The sequence below is a fragment of the Choloepus didactylus genome, chromosome 6 (genome assembly GCF_015220235.1).
Source record: "Choloepus didactylus isolate mChoDid1 chromosome 6, mChoDid1.pri, whole genome shotgun sequence".
Lineage (NCBI taxonomy): Eukaryota > Metazoa > Chordata > Mammalia > Pilosa > Megalonychidae > Choloepus > Choloepus didactylus.
The window spans coordinates 31,587,416-31,610,045 of record NC_051312.1 but is presented as its reverse complement, the minus strand read 5'-3'; the positions used below and the strand labels follow the sequence as shown (position 1 = coordinate 31,610,045).

The following is a 22,630-nucleotide window of genomic DNA, read 5'->3' as shown; positions in this document are numbered from 1 at the left end:
CGATTGGGTTGTTGCAGTTTTCCATTGACTTTAATCACAGGGCATGGAAGTACTAAGAGATGCCCTAGGGGATCTTCTGTATTCCAGGAAAACTCTTCTTTACCTCCATTGTGTAGTTGCAGTGCTATTTCCCCTTGATAGTCAGGATCAATCACCCCAGCCTGTACAGTAATCCCCTTCCTTGCCTGTTGATTCAAAGGCATAAGAAGCCCAAAGTGGCCAGGTGGCAATCTTAACTTCCAGTTCAATGGAATTATTGTTATGTTTCCTGGTGGAAGCACTCCTCGTTTTGGAACAAAGACTTGTAGACCAGCAGAGCTTAAGCTTGCAGGGACAGGAAGCAAAAATTTTCCTAATGGATCACTAGGAGTGATAGTGAGTGGTGCCACTCCTGTTTCCACTCCTTGATTCCTGGACCCATGAATCCTGGTTATGGGAGAAACAGCACCATAGAGTGGATGCTGATTCAGAGCATACACAGCCTCCTGGAGAACACTTCCCCACCCCTGCAAGATATTGCCACCTAGTTGGCACCATAATTGAGTTTTCAATAGGCCATTCCACCATTCTCTCAACCCAGCTGCCTCTGGATGATGGGGAACATAGAAGACCAGAGAATTCCATGAGCATGTGCCCATTCCCTCACTTCATTTGCTGTGAAGTGGGTTCCTTGGTCAGAAGCAATTCTGTATGGAATACCATGATGGTGGATAAGGCATTCCTTAAGTCCATGGATGGTAGTTTTGGCAGAAGCATTGCATGGAAGGAAGGCAAACCCATATCCTGAGTATGTATCTATTCCAGTGAGAACAAAGCGCTGCCCCTTCCATGATGGAAGTGATCCAATGTAATCAGCCTGCCAGCAGGTAGCAGGCTGATCACCTCAGGGAATGGCGCCATACCAGGGACTGAGTGTGAGTCTCTGCTGCTGGCAGATTGGGCACTCAGCAGTGGCTGTGGCGAGGTCAGCCTTGGTGAGTGGAAGTCCATGTTGCTGAGCCCCTGCATGACCTCCATCCCTACAACCATGACCACTTACTTTGTTCATGAGCCCTTTGGGCAATGACCGGAGTGGCTGGAGAAAGAGGCTGATTGGTATCCAGCAAATGGGTCACCTTATCTACTTGATTATTAAAATCTTCTGCTGAAGTCACCCTCTGGTGAGCATTCACACACATAGGACACTAACATCTTCATATTTTTTGCCCACTCAGAAAGGTCTATCCACATATCTCTTCCCCAGACTTCTTTGTCACCAATTTTCCAATCATGTTCCTTCCAAGTCCCTGACCATCTACCCAAACCATTAGCACCAGCCCATGAATCAGTATACAAACTCATATCTGGCCAGTTCTCCTTCCAAGCAAAGTGAACAACCAGGTGCACTGCTCAAAGTTCTGCCCACCTGGTGGATTTCCCCTCATCACTGTCCTTCAGGGACATCCCAGAAAGAGGCTGCAGTGCTGCAGCTGTCCACTTTCAGCTGGTGCCTGCATATTGTGCAGAACCATCTGTAAACCAGGCCCAAGTTTTCTCCTCCTCAGTTAACTGATTGTAAGGAACTCCCCAAGATGCCATAGCTGTGGGCTGGGGAAGAGAAGATTTGGTGGCAGGAGTGGGGGCCAGGGGCATTTGGGCCACTTCCTCATGTAAATTACTTGTGCCTTCAGGAACTGCTCAAGCTGTATCTCATAAATACCATTTCCATTTTATGATGTAGTGCTGCTGTGCCTACCCAGCTTTATGGCTTGGTGGGTTGGACAATACTCAGCTCATGATAGGTAATTCAGGTCTCATGGTAACTTGGTGGCCCATGGTTAAGTATTCTGTCTCTACTAAGGCCCAATAGCAGGACAAAAGCTGTTTCTCAAATGTAGAGTAGTTATCTGCAGAGTGTGGTAAGGCTTTACTCCAAAATTCTAAGTGCTTGCATTGTGATTCTCCTATAGGAGCCTGCCAAAGGCTCCAAACAGCATCTCTATTTGCCACTGACACTTCCAGCACCATTGGATCAGCTGGATCATAAGTGGCAGAGCAATAGCACAGCAGCCTAGTCCTGTCACAGAGCCTCATCTTGCTCTCGTCCCCACTCAAAACTAGAAGCTTTTCTGGTCACTTGGTAAATGGGCTGGAGTATCACATCCAAATGAGGAACATGTTATCTCCAAAATCCAAAGAGGCCAGCTAAGTGTTGTGCCTCTTTTTTGGTCATAGGAGGGGCCAGATGCAACAGCTTATCCTTCACCTTAGAAGGGATATCTCGACTTGCCCCACACCACTGGACACCTAAAAATTTTACTGAGGTGGAAGGCCCCTCTCTTTTTGTTGGATTTATCTCCTATCCCCTGCCACGCAAATACCTCACCAACAAATCTAGAGTCATTGCTACTTCTTTCTCACTAGGTCCAATCAACATGATATCATCAATATAATGGCCCAGTATGATGCCTTGTGGGAGGGAGAAATGATCAAGGACCCTGTGGACAATATTATGACATAGGGCTGGAGAGTTGATATACCTCTGAGGTAGCATAGTGAATGTATATGATGGCCTTGCCAGCTAAATGCAAACTGTTTCTGGTGGTCTTTACTAACAACTATTGAGAAAAAAGCATTTGCCAAATTAGTTGCTGCATACCAGGTACCAGGGCATGTGCTGATCTGATCATTTCCTTTTCCCCAATGCACAGTTACCCTGGTAAAAGGCTGTAGGTCTCCCTGTGGAAGGCTGGGAGGAATATTAACAGTATAAGTTTTTGGCAGTATAACAGGGTCCTTCCCCAAGGGTATGCCTGGCCTTCTCCTCATTCAAGGGGCTCTGGATCTGTAAACTGTCTCAAGCCTGGGAATTGATTAAGGGGTCATGACTCTCTGTTTTTGTAATTCAAGGTAGACTTTTGTTCACTTGACCTAGAATTCTGCTTATACAGCTCAAACAAGAATTTAATAGACTTCCCATCTATTTTATTGCTAGGTGCTCCTCCATGATCTACTAGCCAATGCCATAAGTCTCGGCAAGTCAGATTATTTTGACTGCTGCCTTGAGCCTGTTTTCCATTATGGTAGCCATGCTCACCTTGTCTTTGCCAATTAACTGCTGCCACATGGCTTCTGCCAACTTGGGATCTAATTATCCCCACTGTGTTTAAGGATTCCAGCTCAGTGACAGCAGTTCTCACAGTAATATCTGACCTGCAGAGAAAGGCAACTACTGAGCTCTTCAAGGATAATGGAGCTAGTTTCACAAATTTATTCCTCACAGTTCTGGTAAAAGGTGTGTCCTCTGGACATTCCAGGGGTGTGTGAGCAGGTTTTCCATGATAAATCCATTCTAACATTCTAATCTCTCTAAGCCTTTGGATCCCGTTCTCTATATTATACCAGGGCAGTTCTAGCATTTCAACCTCAGGTAATGTTGGTCACCTTTTGATCCATGTTTCAACCAACCACCCAAATACACTGTTAACTCTCTTTCTAACCCCTTGAGCTACAAATTGAGTGCAGTGTCTCTGCTTAGTGGGCCCGTATCAGTAAATTCAGCCTGATCCAACTTTATATTCCTTTCACCATTATCCCACACCCTTAATATCCATTCCCACACATATTCCCCTGATTTCTGTCTGTGTAAGTTGGAAAACTCATACAATTCTTTTGGATTGTAGCATACTTCCTCATGGGTCACAGTTTGTTCCTCACTCTTTGGGGCCTGTTGGGGCTTTAGCCTAGTTATAGGTCTTGAAGTGAAGACTGGTGGTGTGGGTGGGTCATGAAAAGAATTAGAAGTATCCCTCAAGCCATTTACCTCAGGACATTCTGTTGCAGTTTCATCTGGTGAAACAGCATTAATCTCTCCAGACAGAGGAGTGTGGGCTGATTCCTCAGGGGAGGTGATTACAGGTTTAGCAGGCACTGAAGGATTAATCTCTTTATGTGGCGGTTGGATGGCAGGCTCCTCAGGGCAGACTGGAGGTTTGGAAGCTGTTTCCTCAAAGCAAGCTGGAGGTTGGGTAGCTCCCTCCTCAGGGCAGACTGGGTGTGTGTGGGGGGGGTGTTTCTTCAGGACAGACCACTACAGGTATATCTAACAAAGACTCAGCAGAATCCAGGGTTCCAGTGTTCTCACTGCCATTATTATCAATCCATATGTCCCCATCCCAAGTTTCAGGATCCCATTCTTTTCCAATAAATGCCTTTACTTTAAGAGCAGACACCCTGCAAGGTTGGGATTTTAATGTTGTAAATCTGCTACTCGCACAATGAGACTCTGGGTTTGGTTTTCAGAAATCTCAATTCTGCAGCCATAGGAAATAAAATTTTCTTTCAGGGCACACATAGAAACTTTTACACCTGTCATCTGACACTTAAGTTTTAAATTTGAAGCTCTTAGCTCATCCCTTTCTCTTATAACTTTATCCAGCGTATCTAAGAGCAACCAGCTGACATCATTATACCTCTTAACTGCAAAACTCTGTTAAAGTGTCAAAAACACTGTCACCCAGAGCCTTGCTTCATACAAGAGTATGATTAGGAGAATCAAATGGTGATATTTTGCATATCTCCATTGCCAAATCACCCCATGAACTGTCAGTGCCATCTCAATTATTGAAAATGGAGTCATTATGCCTTTGAATCTAATCAGAGTAGAAAACCAATTGTAAAAGCCCTTTTTAGGATTCTGTTTCTCAAGAACCACTCCTGGTACCAAGTTGTACTAGTTAGGGTTCTCTAGGGAAACAGAATCAACAAGATATATATATAAATATAAGATTTTATAAAAGTGTCTCACACAACTGTGGGTATGCATGAGTCCAAATTCTGTAGGGCAGGCAGCAAACTGGCAACTTCAATGAAGATGTTCGATGAACTCCTCAGGCAGCGAATTGGCAACATCGATGAATGTATTTGATGAACTCCTCAGGAATGAACTGGCAACTTTGATGAACTCCTCAGGAAATGCTTTGCTAGTTAGCTGAAGAAGAAGTGAAGGTCCTCTATCTGTCTCACTTAAAAGTCTTCAGCTGATTGGATTAAATCCAGCTGATTGAATTCTTTCATTGTGGAAGACACACCCTTTGTTGATGTAATCAGTCACAGCTGCAGCCAATTGACTGATGATTTAATAAACCAGCCTTCTGGTTTATTAACCAGCCACAGATGTCCTTGCAGTAATGGTTAGGCCAGTTCTTGCTTGACCAGACACCTGGGCATCATGACCTGGCCAAGTTGACACATGAACCTAACCATCACACACCACTTCCTTCTTGCCTCCATGGTTTCTACTGAGAAATATGCACATAGTCTTCTCAAGCTTCCTTTGTATGTGATGGATCACTTTTCTCTTGCTGTTTTCCGGATTCTCTCTTTGTCTTTGACGTTTAATAATCTGATTATTAAGTGTCTTGGTGTGGGTCTATTCAGATCTATTCTGTTTGGGGTATTCTGTGCTTCTTGGATCTGTAATTTTATGTCTTTCATAAGATATGGGAAATTTTCATTGATTATTTCCTCTATTATTGCTTCTGTCCCTTTTCCCTTCTCCTTCTGGGGCACCCATGACATTCATGTGCTTCATGTTGTCATGCAATTCCCTGAGATGTTGCTCGGATTTTTCCATTCTTTTTCCTGTTCTTTTGTGTGTAGGATTTCAGGTGTCTTGTTCTCCTATTCCTGAATGATTTCTTCTGCCTCTTGAAATCTGCTGTTTTACGTCTCCATTGTGTTTTTCATCTCTTGTGCTGTGCCTTTCATTTCCATAGATTCTGCCAGTTGATTTTCAAACTTTCAATTTCTACCTTGTGTTTGCCCAGTGTTTTCTTTATATCTTCATCTCTTTTTCCATATCTTCCCTGAACTCATTGACTTGGTTTTTGAATTGATTTAGCATATGTATTTGAAAATCTTTAATTGATTGTTTCATTAAAGTGAAACAATATCTCAACTGTATCTCAATTGACGTGTAAGCTTGTTCCTTTGACTGGGACATATCTTCATTTTTCCTAGTGTAATTTGTAGTTTTCTGTTGTCTAGATGTCTGGTTTCCTTGAATACCCCAATCAGATTTTCCCAGACCAGAATGGGTTCAAGTCTCAGAATAGGGCTATATTCAGTGTTAAGTTTCTCTGAGGGTGTGTCTTAGAAGATTGACAGACTTTCCTGTGAGGCCTCTAGCTACTGTGCTTTTCCTAACCTGCCCAATAGATGGTGCCTGTCAGCCTGTCACTCCCAACTGGTGTAAAGAGGTGTGGTCCCTTTAATTCTCAGCTTAGGTTGTTTCTGCTTTGACTGTTTTCCCCCAGGCTCTGGGGTCTGAGTTCTGAAGGGAGGGTAGGCACTAGAGCTGGGCCCCACCTCCTTCCTCTTAGGGAAGACACACCCCCTAGGGAGTTATCTTCTGCACTTGAATTACTCCTTTGTCTCTCTGACTCTGTTAACTCCACCCCTGTCTTGGTCAGAGTGCTGCAAAATGAAAATGGCTGAGGCTTTCTCCACTGAACCACTGAGGTTAAGAAAGAGAAAAAGGGAAAGAAAGCCCCATTTTTAGAGCCAGTCCATGGCCCCCCAGTTTTGCCCGCCAGTCAGAGAGAGCATCCGGTCTTCTGGGCTCCCTTTCCCAGAGCACAGGTGTTTTCTGGCTCTCTAAGTTCAGTCATCTCTAAAAGCCTCTGTATTTTTTTTTTAATTAATTTTTTTCCCATCAGCTCCACCACCTCTCCACTAGGAGCGACCTCAGGGTACTTTGCTGCTTGTTAGGGGTTTGTCTATGTTTGTAGCTTGTATTCAGCAGTCCAAATTTATTAATTAAAACCCCAGTTGGAGTTAGGTTGCACTATATTCACTATCTCTGGGAATGCTGCTTTCTCCCACAGTGAGATCTTGCAGCTCAGCCTGCTGTCGGGGGACGGGGCTCCCACCATGGTTCCGCAGTTTTTACTTATAGTTTTCATGCAGCTCTCTCAGCCATTCCACCCAATCCAGGTTGGTGTATGATGTGTGGACAGTCACGATTGTTCCCCAGCAGTTGTTCCTGATTATTTACTAGCTGTTCCTGGTTTTTTATTAGTTGGTCCAGGGGACTAAATAAATTCCACAACTCTCTATGCCTCCATCTTCCCAGGACCCTTTGATGCATTTTGAGTTAATTTTTGTATACAGTGAGAGATAGGAGTCCAAATTTATTCTTTTGCATGTTGATTTCCATTTGCACAAGCACCATTTGTTGAAGAGACTAATCTTTTCTTATTGAATGGACTTGTGCCCTTGTTGAAAAGCAACTGGCCATAGATATATGGGTTTGTGAATGCTTGGTTCTATTCCATTGGTCTATATGTCTATCCTTATTCCAGTACCATCCTTTTAATTCCTGTAGCTTTGTAGTAAGTTTTTTGTTGTTGTTGTTTGTTTTTTTTGTTTTTTTTGTTTTTGCATATTGTATTCCACAAATCTCTTAAGAAGGCCTATTCTGTTTTCACATGAGATATGAAATGACATCTGAAGTGGTGATATATATAGACTTAAAGCAATCTTTTTCAATCATTATAATCTTTAAGAACCACTCACATCCCTCAGGATTCTTTGAACTTCTCTCTATATTAAGCTTTTTTACAGCTCAGAGAGAGAAGCAGTATACCCAACATCTGGTATAAGTATGAAATGTTAATTCTTGGTACACATTTAATATTGCCAACCACTGACAGATACTCAGGTGGTATATGTTTTTTCTTTTTTTAATTATAGAATATAACATATAGACTGTAGTAAGTTTTCAAATCAAGAAGTGTAAGTTCTTTAATTTTGTTCTTTGTTTTCAAGATCATTTTGGCTATTTGGGCCCCTTGAAATTCCATATGAATTTGAGGATTGGCTTTTCCATTTCTGCAAAAAAAAGGCTGCTAGAATTTTGATAGTGAGTGCATTGATGCTATAGATTGTTTTAGATAGTATTGACGTCTTAAAAATATTAAATCTTCCAATCTATGAACACGGATGTCTTTCCATTTATTTAGGTCTTCTTCTTTAATTTCTTTCAGCCATGTTTTGTGGTTTTCAGTATATGGGTCTTTCACCTCCTTGGTTAAATTTATTCCTAGCTATTTTATTCTTTTAGATACTATTGTAAATAGAATTGTTTTCCTAATATTCTTTTCAGATTGTTCATTACTGTATAAAAACACAGCACATTTTTGTGTATTGATCTGGTTAATTCTTCTTTGAATGTTTGGTAGAATTCAGCACTGAAACCAGCTGGTTCTAGACTTTTCTTCCTTGGGAGGTTTTTGATGTCAGATTTAATTTGTTTACTTGTTATTGGTCTTTTCAGTTCTTGTATTTCTTCTTGAGTCAAGTTATATAATTTGTGTGTTTCTAGGAATTTGTCCATTTCATCTAGATTATCTAATTTGTTGGCATACAATTATTTATAGTGTGCTCTAATAATCCTTTTTATCTCTGTAAAGTCAACAGTAATGTCCTCACTTTCGTTTATGATTTTAGTTATTTGTGTCTTCTCTCCTTTTTCCTTTGTCAGGCTGGCTGAAAGTTTGTCAATTTTATTGATATTTTCAAAGAACAAACTTTGGGTTCTATTGATTCTCTCTACTGTTTTCTAGTCTCTATTTCATTTATCTCTGCTCTTTACAATTAACTTTCCTCTACTAACTCTGGGTTTAGTTTGCTCTTCTTGTTCTAGTTCCTCTAGGTGTGAAGTTAAGTTATTGATTTGTGACATTTCTTCTTTTTTAATGTAGGCATTTTCAGCTCTATTTTTTCCTCTAAGCACTGCCTTTTCTTCATCCAATAAGTTTTGGTATGTTATATTTTCATTTTCATTCATTTCTATTTTTTTTTCTAATTTCCCTTGTGATTTCTTCTTTTACCCATAGATTGTTTAAGAGAGCACTATTTAATTTCCATATATTTGTAAAATTTCCAGTTTTCCTTCTGTTATTGATTTTGGGTTCCATTACATTGTAGACAGAGAAGGTACTTTGTATGATTTCAATTTTTAGAATTTATTAAGAGTTGATTGGGGAAAAAAAAGAGCTGATTGTGCCCTAACATATGGTCTATCCTAGAGAATGATCCATGTGCATTTGAAAAGAACGTGTCTGCTATGGCTGGGTGGAGTGTTTTCTATATGCCTGTCTAATTGGTTTATAGTGTTGTTATGTCCTCTATTTCCTTTTGATCTTCTGTTGAGGTGTTCTATTAATTGTTGAAAGTGGTGTATTTAAGTCTTCAACTATTATTGTAGAACTGTCTATTTCTCCCTTCAATTATGTCAAATTTTACTTTATATGTTTTGGGGCTCTGTTGTTAGATCTGTAAGTTTATAATTATGTCTTCTTGCTGGATTGGACCTTTTGTCAATATATAATGTCAAAATATAGAACTGAATGTGATTCAGTAAAAGGGGAAATGTTAGACTGTGTATATGGTAATAAAATAAATAAAAAAAAAATCCATGGAACTACACTACACAAACAGTGAACCCGAAGTTAAACCATGGACTTTTATTAACAGTACTGTTATAAAAATGTGCTATCATCAATTGTAACAAAGGTTCCACAGCAATGCAAGGTGTTAATAATAGGGTGGTATTTGGGAATCCTGTATTTTATGCATGATTGTTCTATAATCCCACAACATCTCTAATGAAGAAAAAAAATATATATATAATGCCTTTCTTTGTCTCTTTTACCATTTTTTGACTTAAGGGTCTATTTTGTTTGAGAATAATATACCCAGCTGGCTCTCTTTTTGTTATTATTTTCATGGAATATATTTTCCATCCTTTTATTTTCAGTCTCTTTGTGCCTTTGTATCTAACATGAGTCTCTTAGAGACAGTGTATGGATCATGGTTTTTGTAAACATCCAATCTGTCAATGTCTGCATTTTAATAAAAAAGTTTAATCCATTTGCATTTAAGGTAATTACTGATAAGGAAAATTTTCACTTCTGCCATTTAGCTAGTTGTTTTCTGTATGTCTTATAAGTTTTTTTGTCCCTCAATTACTGATTTTTTTTGTAGTTAGGTGATTTTTTTTTTTTAGTTTGCCAGAGTTGCTATGACAAATGGGTTAGATTAAACAACAAGCACTTATTGTATAACTGCTTTGAAGTTTTAGGTTGTATATATGTTAGTAGAATAAAAAAAAAAAAAAAAAAACCCTCATAGGACTACAACACAAACAGAAAACCTGTTCTGGTTTGCTAATGCTGCCATTATGCAAAATACCAGAAATGGATTGGCTTTTATAAAGAGGGTTTATTTGGTTACAAAGTTATAGTGCTAAGGCCATAAAAGTGTCCAAACAAAGGCATCAACAGTTGGGCACCATCACTGAAGAACACCTATGGTGTCCAGAAAACCTCTGTCAGCCTGGAAGGTACAGTTCTGGTTTCAAAATGGCTTTCTCCTAAGATGTTTCTCTCTAGGCGTCTGGGGGTGTTCTCTTAGTTTCTCCCATGCAAACTCCAGACTAGCAAAAGTCTACTTTCAATGGCCATCTCCAAAATGTCTCTCTAAGTTGCAGCAGCAAGCTCCTTCTGTCTGAGCTCTTACAGGCACACTAATCAAGTCCCAGGCTGAATGGGTGAGGCCGCATCTCTATGGAAATAATCTCTTCAAAATTATCACCCACAGTTGGGTGTGTCACATCTCCATGGAAATAACCTAATCCAAATATCCCACAAGATTGGATTAAAAGATCATGGCTTTTTCTTGGGGGGACATAATATATCCAAACCAGCTCAAAACCTTAATGTAATCCATGGACTACAGTTAGCACAATTATAATAATATTCTATCACCATTTGTAACAAATGTACCAAACTAATACAAAGTGTTAATAATAGGGGGTGGGGAGTGGGGGGTTGGGAGGTATATGGAACTTTGTATTTTCTGCATGTTTTTTCCATAAATTTACAAGTTCTCTTAAAAAATAAAAAAGATGAAATGATGCAGTAAAGTTGGCAAAATGTTAAAACTGGTGGATCTGAGTATCCAGGGGTGGGGTTGAGGTATGTTGGAGTTCTCTGTACAGGGTTTATATTATTTTTGCAACTGTCTTGTAAGTTTGAAATTATTTCAAAATAGAAAGTTAAAAAAAATAGGAATGTATCATGCAATCAATGTGCAAATTTAATATAGTCATGTTTCTTCTTTTTTTTTTTTTCCTTCCAGAAAAGAGGTTGTTAAATCGATGATGCATCTTACAATTTCCTTGAAATCCATAAATTACAGTAGTTGGCATTGAACTCCAATATCCGTCAGAGTTCTGGGAACTTCACAGGTAACTAAAAATGTCTGAGGAATGACTAAGTGAATGAATAAATGCACATATGCATTCCTAGAAAATGCAAATACCTTTTGAACCATTTATAGTACATGGTATTGAAAGATAAATTGAGTCATAGTGCCATCTACTGGTTAGATTGTGATTTCATTTAGAAACAAAATGTTATCAAGATTATTGCTTGTTTAGCAGGTTTTTACAGATACTTACATATGAAAAATATTTTTATCACCTGACATTCTATTTTTAGAATGAGTTGGTTTGCCAGATCACAGTCAATGGATGTGTATAAGTGAACAGTACTGTATATTGAAATTTAAAGCAGATTTTCCTAAAGTAACACAATAGCTACTTCTTGAAAGAAGAGTTCTGTGGTTAAATAAGAATGGGAAATGATGATAAATAAGGCTAAACAGATTTCTTTCCTACAGAAATTTTCAGAGACATTAATATGAAAGTATGCTTTGTGAAGCTCTAAAGAGGCTTATGCAGGATGTTTTCCAGAGTCTTTGACCTACAGAATACTCTTCTCAAGTGGCAACTCGTGGGACCATTATTCTGTGCAGCTGTACTTTGTCATTTTCTCCATATGTTAAAAATATTTGTTAGTGCACAATGTTCTCCTGACTACAGAGCCTCCTTTGACCTTTGTATCCATGATCTAGACACAGTGAATTCAAGGATCGTTGTCATAAGTTAGTAGTAATAAACTTACATTTACATGGAGCTTAATTTTTAGGTAATTCTTTTTTTAATTGAAGTTAGTGTTATTTCACATTGAACACTTTTGAAATTTTCTACTTCCTTTTGAGTTCTAGGAACATGATTTCCTGCTTCTTGGGTAGTAACTTTCAACATGTTGTTAGTGCCATCAACAATTTGGGATACAACCCACAATGCAATAGACTTAAGATTTTCTATTTCTGTAGGTTTTTTATATCGTCCTTTACCATGTGTTGCTCTGTTGATCATAAAAAATAAATTTCAAACTCCTGGTGGAGCTTCATTTATCTTTCATTTATTCTTTCAGTCTTGTTTGCCCCCTCTCATGTGCTAGACACTGGGGTTATAAAGATTCCTTAGAATATGAGTTTTGTGTGGTCAAAGACCTTGTGTACCTTGTGTTCTGTTGTATCTCTGGTGCCTGTTATGGTGGCTAGCATTGAGTAGATGCTCATGAAATATTTGTTGACAGAATAATTATTTTATGTTCCTTGCCTCTGAGGTTCTCCCCAGTTTACTGGAGAGACAAAAGAGGAATCCAGATAATAGGACAATGTGGTAATTACTATAAAAGAGATATGTATACAAAGGAGAAAGTGTATTCCAGCCACAAATGGCTTGAAAGTGTGGAGAGAACTGGGGTGAGGAGCAGATGAGGAGGCTGGAGTCCTTTTTTGGAGGGCTTTTCTTATTGAAGAGTTTAGATTTACTTGTGTTTTTCCTTACAACTCAGGGTTTAAAACACTGAATATATCTTACTGTAGACTTGGTGTAAGAACTTTATTTTATCTTAAATCAAACCTTGTAAATAGTTAAAATTTCTTTGAACGGTAGACCTGACCTCAGTATAGAGAGACTTAAAATGTGTGGGCTCGTGCACTCCACAGATAAACTCACTGCCCTCTCCCCTACGTGGGACATGACTCCGAGGGGTGTAAATCCCCTGGCAATGTGGGATATGACTCCCGGGGATGAGCCTGGACCTGGCATCATGAGATTCAGAAAGTCTTCTTGACTAAAAGGAGTAAGAGAAATGAAACAAAATAAAGCTTCAGTGGCTGAGAAATTTCAAATGACGTCGAGAGGTCATTCTGGAGCTTATTCTTATGTGTTATATAGCTATCCCTTTTTAGTTTTTAGTGTATTGGAATAGCTAGAAGGAAATACCTGAAACTGGTGAACTGCAACCCAGTAGCCTAGACTTTTGAAGACAATTGTATAACTATGTAGCATACCTGGTGTGACTGTGTGATTGTGAAAACCTTGTGGCTCCCACTCCCTTTATCTAATGTATGGACACATGAGTAGAAAAATGGGAACAAAAATTAAATGAATAACGGGGTGGGGTGTGGTAGGGTGGGATGTTTTGGGTGTTCTTCTTTACTTGTATTATTATTATTATTATTATTATTATTATTATTATTTGAGTACTGAAAATGTTCAAAAATTGATTGTGGTGATAAATGCACAACTATATGATGGTACTGTGAACAATTGATTGTACACTGTGGACGATTGTAGGGTATGTGAATGTATCTCAATAAAACTGAATTGGAAAAAAAGAAAATGTGTGGGCTTGTGGACCAGCACTGACCCTTGGGAGAGTGGTTTGGGTCCCCGGGAATTATTTAAGAGGTTTTGCTACTGCCTGCTTTTGTTCACTGATCCAGGTGGAGGCCTGGTGTTGTCTCCTGACTGAACAGAGTGGAAAGAGAACAATTCAGAAGCAACCTTGCCCACTAGTGCCTTTACATTGGTCTGGCTTTGGCCATGGAGCACTGTTGCTTCTGGTGAGATTGTTGGCTATGCTAAAGCAGATAGTGTCTTCTCCCTGGTGGCTGGGCTGTTCTTTGGGAATCTAGCAGGCCTGGGTACTTAGCAGTTGTCTTAGGATCCCAAGAACATTTGGGTTTTCCTAGCTACATTTGGAACTTTGGCTGGCATTATGGGAATGAGATTCTACCACTCTGGAAAATTTATGCCTGTGGGCTTAATTGTGGTGACCGTTAGCCAGTTTGCTGATGGTCACCAAAGTTAGTATATTCAATAGACCACCTCAATCATAGATGTGTCTCAGCTTGGACTCATAACGAAAAATTAAAAATCTCCAAACTTCCACTATTTTTCATGTAGTTAGAGAAATAAGTGCAGCATTCTCACACATTCTGACATTTTACTAAAAGCAAAAACAAAAATTGACACTGAACTTTGTGGGGGAAAATTAGTTGTCATCATTACAACCCTATGGAGGTGGCAAGTATATAACACAAGGGCTTATTATTATTATAGCCTCCTACAATTTGATTCTTGTATAATGATGTTGTCTCTTTCTGTATCTATAGGTAAAATCTCAAGGGGTAAAATGTCAGTGGTCAGCAGGGGTGGGGGTCCTGAAATCCCATGGCCCACTCAAAGGAACAGTGTGAAAAACAATCTGTTATAAGACTTAGAATATCTGTTGTTTTGCTCTTCTTAGAGCAAGGACCTAATTTGAAATTATATTAAATGAAATATCAATGAAAATAAAGTTTTACTCTAAAAAAAAAATGCTTGGGCCTGGGGGATCCTTGTTTAAATAGAGTAGACATCACAATAAGGTTGGTAACTCACAGGAAGCCAAGATGACATTGTAGATATTTAATAATCGTCCTGACATGGTGTCTAGAATTTTAAACTTCTCCCCAGGAAACCCCCAGAGCAAAGCCCTGTGGGAGCAGTTTCTTTTAAAAGCAAAATTGTAGAATAAGTGAAGTATATCGGTGACTTTTCACTTCCCTTTTCAGTATTCTTTCTACCCTCTTAGGAAACCACCATGACTTCAGATACCAGGACACTTTGTGGCCCCTGAAAGCCCACAGTTCCCACTTAGACATGAGCCTCTACTGCTCTGGACTTCTCCTTGAGGACAATGCACCCTAGATATTTTTCCATCTTTCATGTAATATTTTCCATAAATTTCAATATATTGTAATATATTACATGTTTAATGAAATGTGTTTTTTATATATATATCTTTGTAAAGACTTGCACATAATTTAATTCGCGAAGTCAGGGGAAAAAAATCCTTGCTTGGACCATATGTCCTGAGTTTTGCTTCTAAAAATGTAATTGCTATACCTATTAAAACCAGCTCTGGTATAATTGGAAATGATCTGACGTGGATTCCCACTGAGGTGCTGATGACATACAAAAGCTTAATAAGTTATCCTTCTCAAAGGTACAGGAACTGCAGCACACATTACCTTAACCCATAGCGCTAATCATGCTAATCAGCCGTGGGAGTCTTTCCTACTGAGCCTCAAAATAGTTTTCAACACAGTGATTCAGACAGCTGCTATCAGTGGACTGGAACTGGCATGTGATACACAGTCTGTTTACCATCTATTTCAAAGGAATGAATCTCTAATGGTAGAACTGGGGGCATCAGCAAGGAGCCAGATGCATAGGTTGCCTCAAAAGGGGCAGTTAAGCCATCTTGGTAAAGAACAAGAACAGAGCCAATACAGTAAAAAGTTTTTATTGGCCTGTATAGAATCTGGAGCTGCTTTTTCATGCAAAAGCGCGCAATACAATTTAGGAACTAGAGATTCAGATTTTTGACTGTCGATTCTAATTTAGATCTAGATGGTTGTGAGGTTGCATCCATTTCAGATGCTCCCTTCTCATTGTGTTCTTTCTTAAAACCTCAGGGCTGTTACTTCCTTTGTGGCAGTGCCAATCAACCCACCTTCATTTTTGTGTCTTCTGTAAAAACGATAATGACAATAAATATCAACCGAGAGATTTTTGCCATCTGTTTAATTCTCTCCTTTCATCTTCTCCTGAAAGTTCTTTACATTTTCTCCTGTTCTCTCTCTTCAAAGAGTAAAAATAGGAAGAGTTTTAGAAATATCACTCCTTCCTCATTTTGCCTGCTAAATTTCAGTTTGGTGCAGGTGCAGAATGATATTTATAGGCAAATCAAGTAAGTCATTTCCATATCTCAGAGCAAGGATGCTTGTTGACCTGAGTAAGGGTGAGTACTTTGATTAGAGGCTCCAGTTTGAGGTCAGAGGCCAATGCTTTTCTAAAGCCCAGATGTTAGCTTTGTTTTAGATTGCCGTTGTCATCACCTAAATCCTGCACGGATGTCTAGAAATTAAATAAGTCAAAATGTATGACTGCAATCTCGGGTCTGGCAAAGCGTCTATAGGCACCCACAGGTCCGCACCCAGTGATTGTTTATATTTCGTTTGCATCCTTCAGGATCCTGCTTACGCACCCGTTTCTGTTGAGTAACGGTGTGTGGAGCCAAGTCAGTAGCGGTAATGTTCCTTGTCTGCCTTCTTGGGCTGGTCCTGACGCTGGCCTGACAATGCCAGGCTCGGGAACTATTTGTTTCTGAATTCCAGCCAAGAAGTCTAACAATTCTCTCCCTTCCTTTCCATCGCCCTCTTGTTCCTTACAAATGCCAAGTCTGAGATTTTCCTTGTCTAGAGACCATACAGGCAAGGAAATGGGATATGACAGGCCACTTAACAGAAAATGTGCCCTTTGTTCCCATTCGAATGCCTTTTCCTTAGATGACAGTTCTCTCTAAGGCTTCCACAGATATATCTGCACTAGCTACTTAGTTTCTGCAGGGTCCCTGTCTGAAGTCCAAGAAGTTGCTGTTGGAATTCTGATTTTTCTGATTGGGAAGCAATAACTCAGAAAGGAAAAATGATTTGTTTGGGCGTTTAGTCAAGCAGTTCTACTAGTCTTGGCCAAATCCATTCTTGAGATGTATTTTTAAATGCTTCTAACTTCTAGCAACCATGTCCAACACTGAGGAAGCAAACCTTTGTATTTACCTACCGAAAACAGAAAGACACAGGTCTGGTTTTTGATTGCTGATTCCACCTTGAGTGGGAGAATTTTATTTCATTCCTCCTCACCCAGGCATAGCCCAGCAGGGATTACAGTCAACAGGGATACTGAGTTCTACTTCCCACTGTTAATTAACCATTTGACCTTGGACAAGTCACTTTATTTCTCTGGACCTCAGTTTCCTTACCCATAAAATGAGGCAGTTAGGTTTCATGGTCTCTTAGGTTTCCCTCCAGCCTCAGGAATCTGCAATTTAGGAAAATGCTGTGATAAGGGAATAAGGTTAATACAGCTTTAAAAAGTCGACAAACCATCTATAACAGTTTTTAAAAATAATCTCTGGTGAATAAAAATGTGTACTCTTTGATTCCGCAATTCCATTCTTAGGGTTTTATCCTAAGGAAATAATCAAAGATATGCTTCAAGATACGAGGATGATTGTCACAAGTACTTTTTTTAAAAAAGGTAATCATTTTAGAGTAGTTTTAGATTTACACAGGAATTACAAAGATAGCTCCTGCCTGCCTCATTTACCCCCTGACTCAGTTTCCCTTGTTGTTACCATCTTAAAAGTTTGTCACCACGAATGAACCAATAATGATATATTAACATTAATTAAAGTCCTGACTTTATTCATATTTCCTTACTTTTACCTAATGTCCTTTTTCTGTTCCAAGTACATCCAGGATACCCTATTACACATACTAGTCATGGCTCCTTAGTTTCCTCTAGACTGTGACAGTTTCTCAAGTCTCTCCTTGTTTTTGATGACCTTGACAGTTTGGAGGAGGACTGGTCAGGTGTTTTGCACAATGTCAATCACTTTTTTGTCTGATGTTTTTCTCATGATTATGCTGGAGCTATTTGTTCTAGGGAAGAAGACCACACAGATAAAGTGCTGTTTTCACCAACTCAAATCAACATGATTTATTACTGATGACGTTAAGCTTGATCACATAGCTAAGGAGTGTTGGTCAGATTTCACTGTGCTCTTTTTTAATAACAAAAGTTCTCAAAGTAGTCTAGAAGTCTAGTAGTCTAGTAATCAAACTGTAACCTCCATGAAGGCAGGGACTTGGCCTGTTTCCTCACCACTGTGCATTCAGTGCCAAGCATAGTTCTGACACATAGTAAATGTTCAATTAATAGAATTTGTTGAAGGAAAAGATAGGCTAAATAAATCAGCTTATACAATGTGATGGAATACTAGCAGTCACCATAAATATTTGGTGATGTGGAAAATGTTAATGATATATTGTTCAGTGAATCATTATAAAAAATTTTTATAATCTTATAAAACAGTTTCTATACCCCATGTCCCATAAAGTGTGGGTGAGTATGTAGAAAAAGAACTGGAAGACTATTGTCAAAATGTTAACAGTGGTCATTAGTTATTGCTGGGTGGAAGGATTGAGGGTGATTTTTATTTTCTTCCTTGGTCAGTATTTTCAAGATTTTTAATGATAAAATGAATTATGTTGGAAATCAGAAAAAAATGCAATAAAAATGGAGAAAAGTTTTAACCTTCAAAAAGACTCTCAAGCAAGGAAAGCAGATGTTCCAATATAATGCCCAACAACCACATTATTTAGCCATGTATTGGTATCTGTGAAGGAACTGAAATCAGTGGTGTGGTGCTTGGAAGGTGTTGTCCTCAAAATTCTACAGTTTCTAGGAAACAGGGTATAGTAGGCACCATCTGTTTCTGATTTAGAGCATTTGAGTTGCAAGATCATGAGTTGTATCTTTGTTACTCTCATAACAAATTGTTTAAAGTTTTAAAAAAAAGAGTAAAGAACAAAACTTAATGCACAGGATGCTGGAGTGAATGGCAATATTATATCGTTTGCTTTCTCCTCCCTGGGGCTTTGCATTTTAAAAACACATGTTGTGGTTTTTCTATGATTATCTGTCCACTTCCTGTAAATACCCTTTTGTATAGTCATGCGGTTCTTTCCTTGTGCCTTGCATGTGTGTCTTTCTCAATATTCACTAAATTTCTCCAATGTTCCACCGTATGTTTTTTCCTAATACTAATTTGTATGCATGCAGTGGTATTTTCATTCTCTGATGGTTTCAAATGCCAGCTCCACCTTTTATTCGCTGGGTGATCTGAGGAAAGTCACTTAACTTCTCTGAGTTTACCCCTTTTGAAAGTGAAGTTAATATTATGAACCCACTGAGTGTTGCAAAGAATAAATGAAATTTAATATAAATACATAGAGGATCTATCCTAGTGTCAGGCACAAACAAAGCACTTAACATTTTGTTCCTTTTACTTCCTTCCCCACCCCGCACCCCACCTTCCATATATCCTCTATTCTGCATCTAGCATTAACTTTCTAAAACACCAACACATACTAAAAGAGCATGATCAACTTAGCAAATTTTCAAGGCCCTCCTCAGATGAGCCCCAACCCAGTTTTGTGGTTTCACTACCTTCCAGACTCATTTCATATACACATTGTGCTCCAGCCACACCAAATTACTTGCTGTTGCCTAAATACATGTTACTCTTTATTCTCTCCAGGCCTTTGCATGTGCTATTTTTTGTGCCTGGAAGCCATTCCTGCTCCTCTGCCCTCATATTTCCCTCTGACCACAGTAATTTGTTTGAACCTTTATTACGGGACTCGAATACAATTCTTTATTCAAGCATCTATATCATTCACTCATTTATTCAACAAATAGAGCCCTATTACCTGCCAGTCACTAGGAAAGCAACCTCTAATTAAATTGTGAGATTCCTTAAAGGCAGGGATCCTGTCTTATTTTTGTCCCCCAGAGCTTAGCACAGGGGAAAAGCAAGCATTCAATATTTGTTTGTTGAATGTTGAATAAAATTAGGGCATTTCTTTCTCAATCATCAAAGTGGAAATCATAATGCTACCAAACACTTCCTTATTTGCCCTTGAAAGGCAAAGATAAAGGACACATATTTTCTTTTACATATAACATATTGTTATACTTACTAACAATCCAGGCGACTCAGAAATGCTCCTTTGCTTTGAATGTTCTCCATCTGGAAGAGTTTAGCTAATTGAACCAAAGACTGCAGATGAGTTGGCCCCATTTATCTCCAATGGATGAAATCTTTTTTCTCCAGAGGATTGCTCAGACAAATATCAAGGGTCAATGTTATTTTTAGTAACATGTAATTTTGCAAGTCTTTTTTTTTTTTTAAGTTTTCAGCTTATAAATTTGATAACACATGCTTTTGAAAATATTTTCTTTTAAAATAAATTTACTGGTAGACCTTAGCCTTCCTACACAGAAGCATTTATCTCAAACTCCAAGCTATGCTCAATTACCATACAGGATATTAAATTAATCATTACAAAGGGGAAGTTAGAAAAATTGCTTTTTATTTTTCTCTCTTTTTATTAGAGAAGTTATAGATTTACAGAAAAATCATGCAGAAAATACAGAGTTCCCATGTATACCTTTCCCCTCCCCCCACCTTACATTACTGGGGTGCACTTGGGAAGTACAGAATTCCTATTGTTGATGATATTCTGTGCAGATTGCATGGTGTTTCAGAGAAAGCTATTATTATCCTTCATTTTGAAGGATTTTCAATTTTTGACGATTAAGATTTGTCATTGTTTCTGGGCTTTCATTCCTTTCCTTACTCTCTCCCCTTCTCCATTCTCTTCTAATACAGAGAAACACGTGGACTCTGTTTCTTGGATTCATTTTGCTTCCGCCTTGAATATGTCACAGGACAATTATGAAAATTCATATGCCAATACATGTTGATTTCTTTGAGCTTCAGAGAGAGAACAATGCATAACTTTGTGGCTAACGTCAATTAAATAATGGCTACAATGGCTGAGTTTTTCTAATGTTTCTTTCAGTTATGTTGAATTTTTTTTCTCTATTGGAAACAATTTGTCCATCTCCTGGGCTATATGATGAGACTTAAACTGACATTACCTGATAAGAAGGAGCTAAATCAGATTTTAGTAAAAAAGATCTAATGTGAAATTTGACAGTGAATAAACCAAATCAGATATCCACCACTGCCATCCTTTAGGCAATGCAGGCATGCACAACTGACTCAACTTCATTAAACTAAAACACCATAAAGAAAGTCAATGTGGGACCAGAGAACCCACAGAACTTTGGCTTTATTTGAGGGGGACCCTCTTGGTTGCTTGTCTGTGTTCCCACCTATCATTGAGAAGGCTATCCATCCGCCTCCTCAAGAATCTGTCCTCTTCTTTGCCAAGTCTTCTGAGGGGACAAAAGGGTCTGCATAGACCACAGGGCTCAACAGGGACAGTTTGGAGGGGTGGGGTGGGGGTAGGGTATGGAATTGAGATCTTTGAGTTCAGTAAAATAAACAGGTTCTTGGGTCTTCACAGCGTCAAATAATAGATTTGATGAAATCTTTCACTCCTGATTGGTGTTTGGCTTTTGATGGAGACTTGAAGGGTCTGATAGCTGTCACCAGACACTTCACTCATTTCTCTTTTTTGAGGCCCTCACAGTGTTTCCATGAAAATCATTCCAGCCATCCTTACCCAGGGGCCCCTGGTAGTTGTCAGAGAAGGTTAGTCACATTTTACAGCCTCAAGTCGAAATGCTGCTGCTGACTTGTACTTTGGTATTATAAGGAAGGCCCAAGAAACCCTTCACTGTGCTTTGAGAAAGATATTACTAAGGATTGTTCACTGTCCTTTGGGAGGACCCATAGGTGACACTGTAGTTTTAGAACCATTGTGTTGCGCCTGGGCAACTGGTTTGTTTATACTTTAGGGACCCTGTGCATTTGGTAATTCACCATTTTTCTCACTGTGTTGATTACCAGGAAGCTTGGACCCAACTTTTGTTCCATCTATTGCAAAGACTTCGTGACTTGCATCTTACTTCCTTTGCTATATGTTTCTTATTTAAAATTTATTTTATCTTCTTATATATTTGCATCTTGATAAGCTGCCTGAAATTCTTCTTGTTAGAAGATGCTATAGATAAATAGGGCAAATAAATATTTATGGATAGAAAAATCCAAAGAAAGTGAGTTCTCTAAGGCTACAGACAGCTCCATTGATAGGGCCTGGACTGCCACAAAGTACCCACAGTATGGTACAGATTGTGTTAGAAAATGCACCATGGCAAGCCCTATGGTAAGGAGCAATACAGCAATGGATGTGTGAACAGCACCTAAATCATGAGGCCCAGGAATCCCTGAATGAATGGTAAAGCAGGGATCTAGGAAGGTCTTTTTTTTTTTTTTTTTTTTTTTTTTAAATTCAGTTTTATTGAAATACATTCACACAGCATACAATCATCCATGATATACAATCCACTGTCCACAGTATGATAACATAGTTATGCGTTCATCACCACAGTCTATCTCTGAACATTTTCCTTACATCAGAAAGAACGAGAACAAGAATAAAAAAATAAAAGTGAAAAAAACACCCAAATCATCCCCCATCCCACCCCATTTGTCCTTTAGTTTTTATCCCCATTCCTCCACTCATCCATACACTAGATAAAGGGGCTGTGATCCACAAGGTCTTCACAATCACACTGTCACCCCTTGTAATCTACATTATTATATAATTGTCTTCAGGAGTCCAGACTGCTGGGTTGGAGTTTGGTAGTTTCAGGTATTTACTTCTAGCTATTCCAATACATTAAAGCCTAAGAGGTGTTATCTATATAGTGCATAAGAATGTCCACCAGAGTGACCTCTCGACTCCATTTGGAATCTCTCAGCCACTGAAACTGTTTCGTCTCATTTTGCATCCCCCT

The 22,630-nt window shown here is 38.9% G+C and overlaps 1 pseudogene; it reads left to right on the top strand.

The window, feature by feature from the left end:
* Window positions 1-890: 890 nt before the first annotated feature.
* On the top strand, window positions 891-14,085 carry LOC119536890 (annotated as a pseudogene).
* Window positions 14,086-22,630: the final 8,545 nt, after the last annotated feature.